At 37.7% G+C, this 8,119-nt stretch overlaps 1 protein-coding gene across 5 annotated transcripts in view; it reads right to left on the reverse strand.

The window, feature by feature from the left end:
* The window catches only part of SPATS2 (spermatogenesis associated serine rich 2), a 150,155-nt gene that overhangs the window by 135,070 nt on the left and 6,966 nt on the right, over positions 1-8,119 (reverse strand). Inside the window, exon 2 of one of the 5 annotated variants that reach the window (XM_073882031.1) lies at positions 2,476-2,555. The exons of the other annotated variants lie outside the window; for them this stretch is intronic. The gene's annotated coding sequence lies outside the window, so the exon portion shown is untranslated. The remainder of the gene's footprint in view (positions 1-2,475; positions 2,556-8,119) is intronic. 5 annotated transcript variants of the gene reach the window in all.

The raw sequence follows: 8,119 nt of genomic DNA on the forward strand, positions 1-8,119 counted from the left end.
GCTCAACCGGAGGAGCCACCCAGGAGCCCCCAGAAAAATTATACCTGTAGAGTGGGAAGAATCATGGTCTCTGTATAAAGGGGCTTGTAATCTAGTGAAAGACAATGAAACATACATTTCAACACATTAGGATTCCATAATTTGTTAAATGTGTGATAAAAGCAAAACTGAAGAATATTCTATGATTCCATTTTTATCAAGTGTATCCTTTTGTATGTACATACACACTTGCACACACACACAATACATATATATATGTTTCTGCTCTATAGAAAAAGATCTGGAAGGAAAAATACCAAACTGTTGGCCTGTGAGCTAACAAAGGTAATATGCATGGGGAATGAGAGTGAAGAGAGGGTGAGGAGACTTTTGCTATTCACTTTACACATTTTACAACAAACATAATACTTTCGTAATTTAAAAAAGAGAGAAAGAGGGGCAACTGGGTGGTTCAGTCAGTTAAGCGTCTGCCTTCAGCTCAGGTCATGATCCCAGGGTCTTGGGATGGAGCCCCACACTGGGCTCCCTGCTCAGTGGAGAGGGAGAAGGAGGCTCTCCCTAAATAAAATCTTTAAAAAAGGAGAGAGAAAGAAAAGGAAAACATTTTCTTCTCAAGAGGAAAAAAAAATTGTATTTAACAGAGGATTAATATCGAGTGTAAAAAACTTCCATAAAACAAACGAAAAACCCAATTTAAAAATGAGCAAAGTGTATAAAAAGACAATTCACAAAGAAATATAGTCAATAAACATATAAAACACACTCAACTTCACGTTTAATTGGGGAAAAAATGCTTTCATTCATCAAATAGCCAATGTTCTAAGTGTGTAAGTTTGTTATCTACAACTATTGGTTGGAGTGTAATTTGGAAGATTTTTTTAAGTAATTTAGTGAGTGACAAAGTAAATGTTATAATCCAAAGAATAAATTCCTGAATCCATAATAATGCAATTAAATTAAATAAATAAATGGGAGACAAAGTACAAGTCTCCTTACAAAAAAATTTCTAATTAATAAATATAGAAGTAATGAGAGAAATAGAAAACAACCATTTCAATAGCATAGTAATAACTGCTATAGGCAAGATCCACTGAGGAATGCTAAAATTAATAGGTGGAACTTTTAAACAGAAACAGTGTATTTGGATAGTCTCAAAGTATCTCCATAAAATATTTATTTATGACTGTGGAGGTTTAAACATGTGTCCAAATTCTTTGATATTTCTCCCTCCAGGAGATGGAACTTAAAACTCCTCCCCATGAGTGTGGGCTGGACTTGGCAACTTGCTTTTAACAACAGAGTATGGAAAGAGAAAAGCAGAAATTTTCCAGTGAAGAAGCCTAGCCGACACCACCTTAATCAACTCATCAAGGTTAACATGACCAATAAGACATGTTGATATCGTCTATCCCCCCCATATGATGCAATGAGAAGGGCACACCACCTCTGTGGTATTCTGACCCAAAACCCATAACCTTTGGGTATCAGAAAACATCAGACAAACCTATATTTAGGGATGTTTTACAAAATACCTGACCAGTACTCTTCTAAGTGTCAAGACAGTGAAAAAGACAAGAAAAAAACAGGAACTGTCACAGATTGCAGGACAATAAAGAGACATGCTGGCTAACTGCAATGTATCTTGCACTGGATCCTAGAACTTTTTAGGACATTAGTGGAAAAACTGAGGAAATCCAAATAGTTTCTATAATTTAATAATATTGTACCAATGTTAATCTCTTAGTTTTGATATATGTAGTATGTTTATGAAAGATGTTACCATTAGGGGAAGCTGGGGAAGAGTATATGGGAGCTCTGTGTACTATCTTTACTCTTCTGCAAACTTAAAATTATTTCAAACCAAAAAAAATTTTTTAAAAGCAATTTGACAGGATGCACCAAAATTTTTAGAAAAATATACCCTTTTATACCCTTTTACCCAGCATTTCACCTCTAGCAACCTAGAGAAACACTCACATAGGTCCAACAAGAAGTTAATAAAAAAGTGTTCATTGAAGCATCGTTAGAAAATTGCAAGGGAGGGGCACCTGGGTGGCTCAGTCGGTTAAGCATCGGTCTTTGACTCAGGTCATGATATCAGGGTCCTGGGATCAAGCCCCATATTCAGCACCCTGCTCAGTGAAGAGTCGGCTTCAACCTCTCCTTCTGCCCCTCCCCCCTGCTCGTGCTCACTCTCTCTCTCAAATAAATAAATAAAATCTTAAAAAAAAACTGCAAGGGGGACACACACACACAATTTATCCATCAACTGAAAAATGATTACATAAAATACATGTGCATATTATAGAATAAACACCATACAGAATAAAATGGGTCTGTATATGATGATGTGAAAAAAATCTCCAAGATATATTAAGAAGCTATAGAATATATAAAATAACATAAAAACAATACATACCTAAAATAATTTTTATGTAAATACATAAATGTAAATGGAGCAATTCAAAAGAGTACTCAATAGGCTTATGACAGGACTGCCTCTGGAGAGAGGAATGTTCTTGAAGAGGAGAGTTATTCTTTAGTAAGGACAAGAGCTAAGGATCAAAATAAAGGAACCTTTCATTTTTTGGTCTGTATATTTCTATAATACTTGAATTTTTATATTTCTAAACTACTCAGCAATAAAAAATAAGGAGGTAAATAAGCATTTCATATACTACAAAAAGTCTTGTGTCAGCCCAGGAAAAACTCTGGAAGGATATATAAAAAAAGTACTATCCATGATGGCCTTTGGGGAAGAGAACTGGAGAAATTGTTTTCACCATTTACCTCTGTACTATTTAATAATTTTGTTTAAAATTTAAGAAATTTTTTAAAATTTAATGTGCATTTCTTTAGGGATGCCTGGGTAGCTCAGTCAGTTAAGCATCCAACTCTTGATTTTGGCTCAGGTCATGATCTCAGGGTCGTGAAATCGAGCCCCGCATCGGGCTCTGCACTGGGCATGGAGCCTGCTTGGGATTCTCTCTCTCCCTCTGCCCCTGTCCCCCGCTCCCACTCTCTAACAAAAAATAATAATAATAAAATAAATAGTGTGCATTTTTTAAAGTACACTACGACAAGTGTTATTATGAAAATATGTAACAGATTTCAAAGCTCAAAAGAAGGGGTGTTTAGTCTGCCTGAGAGACTTAGGAGAGTCACCAGTGGATTTATTTAGAAAGCATTCCAGGCAGCGTTTATTGGAATGGGCAAAGGCACAGAGTCAATCAAAAAGACAGGAGGGGGCGCCTGGGTAGCTCAGTTGGTTAAGGGACAGCCTTCGGCTCAGGTCATGATCCTGGAGTCCCGGGATCGAGTCCCGCATCGGGCTCCCCGCTCGGTGGGGAGTCTGCTTCTCCCTCTGACCCTCCCCCCTCTCATGTGCTCTCTCTCTCTCAGATAAATTAATAAAATCTTAAAAAAAAAAAAAGACAGGAGGGCTCAGAGCTGCAGCAAATAGAACATAAAGCTTGAGAGCACAGCGGGGGAGTGCCTTAGGGGGCATGTGAATAATCACCGGTCCCTGAAAGCATACACTTCCCTTTGTTATCTTTCCCAAGAAAATAACCATATTTAGACTTGCATACAGTTTTCAGTATGTTCTGCCTAAAGCGACTGCCCCAATCCAAATCATGACATACTGAAATAAAATACTAAAAAAAAACAAACAAACAAACAAAAAACTACTATAAACCTGCCAGAATATATTCATCAGTTCAAGATGGTACAATCCTGACAGGAGAGTAATCCTAAATTAATTACTTTGATCTCCTATTCTCATCTATCTTCTTTTGACCAGCCCATAAAGCCAAGTTGCAATAAACATAAAAACAATGATAATGCATCAGCTACACACAGGTAATCCCTTGCTTTTCGGAAGTTTGCCTTACACCCCATCTCTTTTACAAAAGATCTATGTTAGTACCTGTTTCCACTAACTGAAGGAAATCCGAAGAGGATTTTCGCTTTTACAAAAAAAAGGTGAAAAGCGAACACAGCATTCAACATTTGTTTTGCAGCAAGCTCTTAGAAAAGCAGCGCCCAGACCAGCAGTGAGAAGGGCACCCTTAAGCTCCTTCCCTGGGAACTACACTCAGCATCTCAACATCAAGCTGCCACAGCTTTGAACTGTGTCTGTGAGCATCTGTGCTTTATCTTGATTTATTCTGTGCATCCATTAGCAAGATGTGTCCTAAGGTAGCAGAAAAGCCTAAGAGAGGTTATTTTTGGGTCTGGAAATGCAGAAAAATTTTCCATATAAATTAATGGTAAATGCTTCTTCACTTTATGCCATGTAGACTTAAAAAAAAGTTTCATAAGAATGTCTACTTTCAGATAAAAGGGAAAACCCATAGCAGTAAATACAAAAAGAAGGTTTCCCTGACCCAGTTTTCAAAAAATTTTGATTGTGGCATTCATAACAAATGTCTCATACATGGTAGAATGAAGAAAGATGATCTAAATCTCAGATATAACTAGATGGCACTACTGCTTTAAAATTCTTAGGAATAAATTAAACATTGATGATATACTGATTTCTGACAAAGATAAACTGATTTTTGCATAAGTGTTTCTAATTTCTCGATTTGGGGGCATCAGTTAAAAGCAAAGCACGAACACTGACACAGTCAAAACTTTATTGATAACAAAGATTTTGTTGCCTTTGCACCCTGATTTGCAAAAGCTAAGCAAAGTCCCCTTCAGGCCACAAGTAGCAAAAATACTTTTAACTACATTATTAGCTAATATTTATTGAGTGCATACTACATGCACTTACTGAACTATTTTATGCCCATTAAAATTCAATGGTCATAACTCAACAAAAAGACAATCCAATTAAAAATTGGACAAAAGACTTAATAGACATTTCTCCAGAGAAGATACACAAATAGTCAACAAGTGAATAAAAAGATACTCAACATCAGTAGTCACTAAGGAAATGCAAATCAAATTCACAATAAGATATCACTTTACACCTACTAAGACCACTACAATGAAAAGGAAAATTCCAAGTATTGCCAAGGATGTGGAGAACTGAATCCCTCAAACACTGCTGCTAGGAATGTAAAATGGTGTGGCCTCTGTGAAAAACAGCATGGCAGTTCCTCAAAAAGTTAAATATGAAAATTCTATATGGAGGTGTCAGTTAAGCATCCAACTCTTGATTTCAGCTCAGGTTGTAAGATCGAGCCCGGAGACCCTCTCCCTGTGCCCCTCCCCCATCTCTCTCCCTCTTTTAAAAAAAAAAAAATTCTATATGACCCAGCAATTCCATTCTCAGCTATAGACCCAAAAGAATTGAAAACAGATAATCAAACCCTGGTATATGAATGTTCATGGCAACATTATTCACAATAGCCAAAAAGTGAGAATGGCACAACTGTCCATCAACAGATAAAAGCATAAACAAAATGTGATATATCCATACAAGAGAACTGCATTCAGCTATAAAAAGGAATGAAATACTGATACATGCTACAACATGGATGAACCTCAAAAACATTACGCTAAGTGAAAGATGCCAAACACAAAAGATCACATATTATAGGATTCCATTTATTTGAAACATCCAGAATAGGTAAATTCATAGAGACAAAAAGCACATTTGTGGTTACCAAGAAACACGACAAGAGGAGAATGAAGAGTGACTGCTTAATGAGTATGAGGTCTCCTTTGGGGGTGAGGCAAAAGTTCTGGAACTAGATAGAGTGATGGCTGTACAACACTGTGAATGCACTAAATACCACTGAACTATATACTTTAAAGGGTTAATTTTATGTTATGTGAATTTCACCTAAAAATAGTCAACAGTTATGACAACTCTGTTGCCATGGGATTACTACTGCACCAATTTTATCAATTCAGAAACACAGGCTCAGAGACATTAAAAGATGACCAAGTCCACAGACGGTAGAGGAAGAGAGATTCAAAGCCGGATCTGTGTGCCAGATTTATGATCCTCTTTTTTTTTTTTTTTTGGTGTTGACAGAATATAGCCCCTCTCACCAACAATTAATTTTATGCTCAGCTATCTATAATCCAACATATTAGCAATTCCTATGCGATAAAACAGTTTGCACTCTTAACAAACATGTTATACAGCTTCCCTATTTTAATAAGAAAAATAATACATGGAAATGTTATAATTACCAGTATTAGCCTGATCATAACCAACACCATTCAGTAGATCCACATTTCAGGCATCAAAAAGTTCAACTGCCAGGAAGTTTAATAATATGCTTAGGGCTATTTCACAATGGAAATAATTAGCCAGTAGAGTGTGAAAGGATCATGTGTTCTCAGCTTTACTGCCCGATCAAAAATGTAATCACTTAAAAATTGAATATAATTTTAATCTTATTTAAATATTAAGATTTCAGGTAACAAGTAATCAGGATGAAGGTACGAAATATCCCTCCATTTTCAGGAGTTTTTTCTACTTCTTCAGGTTAGATGCCTAAACAAATTTGGTAATCACTATTGTTTTGCACTGTTTCCTGTGCTCCCAAATCACAATAACATGAAATAATAATGATGCCTTGTAGTCTAACTTATAGGATCATCATAACATTTACGTATCAGCAGGCAGACAAATGACAAATATCAACTTTTTAAAAAAATTTTTAAGAGTTTATTTATCTATTTGACAAGAGTGAGAGATAGCAAGAGCAGGAACACAAGCAGGGGGAGTGGGAGAGGGAGAAGCAGGCTTCTCGCCGAGCAGAGAGCCCGATGAGGGGCTCGATTCCAGGACCCTGGGATCATGACCTGAGCCGAAGGCAAACGCTTAACGACTGAGCCACCCAGGTGCCCCCAAATATCAACTTTTAACTTATTTTATTATATATATTTTTTAGAGAGAGCGCGCATGCATGAGAGTGGGGGAGGGAGGAAAAGGGGAGGGGGGACAGGCAGAGGTAAATGGAGAGAGAGAATCCCAAAGAGGCTCCGTGCTCAGTGCGGAGCCCCAACACAGGGCTCGATCTCACAACCCTGAGATCATGACCCAAGCCAAAATCAAGAGTTGGACACTTAACCAACTGAGCCATCCAGGTGCCCCAAATATATCAACTTTCAAAAAACCAACATAAAATATACAACATTTGCATAGTGACAGAGATGAAAAAAATTACCCAACTAAGCTTTGTTTAAAGCATTGTCAACAAGGAATCAGATAACCATCTCAAGAAACCTAGTGTGTACTGACCAGTAAGATACAACAAAACATCAAGCTTGCATCTAAGCTTTAGCTGATTTAGTCTGTAGTGGTTCTGTATCACTTGCCATTCAGGTATAATACTTTAGCTTCCTGTAATTCCATCTTAGTTATAGATGCATTTCACTGCTTTCATCAAATATGAGAGAGCTTCTCATGATGAAATCCTTATGCTGAGGACTTGTGCAGGATATGCAGGTAGGCAATGAAGGCAATTTACTATAAAGATTAAGAGGATGACCAAACAAAGTAAGCAGAAGAGTCACGGCGACTACACACGAATGCACATTTCAAATCAATGCTAACAGAAGATAACCAGGAAGAGCCAACAGTGAGCTGACCACGTTGACACATATCAGAGACCAAGTGGACGATTTATTTTTTTAAGATTTATTTATTTGAGAGAGAGAGAGAAAGAGCAAGTGAGCACGAGTCGGGGGAGAGGAGGGGCAGAGGGAGAGGGAGAAGCAGACTCCCTGCCAAGCAGGGAGCCAGATGTGGGGTCCGATCCCAGGACTCTGCAATCATGATCTGAACTGATGGCAGACACTTAACCAAATGAGCCACGCAGGTGCCCCCCAAGAGGATAATTTAGAGACAAGTATTGCTCTACTACTGATGGTAGCCTTAAAACAGCAGCAAATAATTTACTGCTGGACATATCACATGTACTCAAGAGAGGAGAAGACTGCAAGTTGTACACTTTGGTCTTTCCAGGCCTTTATACAGGTTAATGGGAAGTAATACCACTGGCAGTGTCTTCACTTACCTATCATGACTCATCTAAATCATATAATGGCCTCATCACAAATCTTTTCCTCAGGCCAAATATCCTTTAGCCAATTGTAAACACACACACACACACACACACACACACACACACACACACACACACACACA

Source organism: Callorhinus ursinus, unplaced genomic scaffold, assembly GCF_003265705.2.
Source record: "Callorhinus ursinus isolate GAN/ISIS: 27379988/994484 unplaced genomic scaffold, GSC_fseal_2.0 scaffold44, whole genome shotgun sequence".
Lineage (NCBI taxonomy): Eukaryota > Metazoa > Chordata > Mammalia > Carnivora > Otariidae > Callorhinus > Callorhinus ursinus.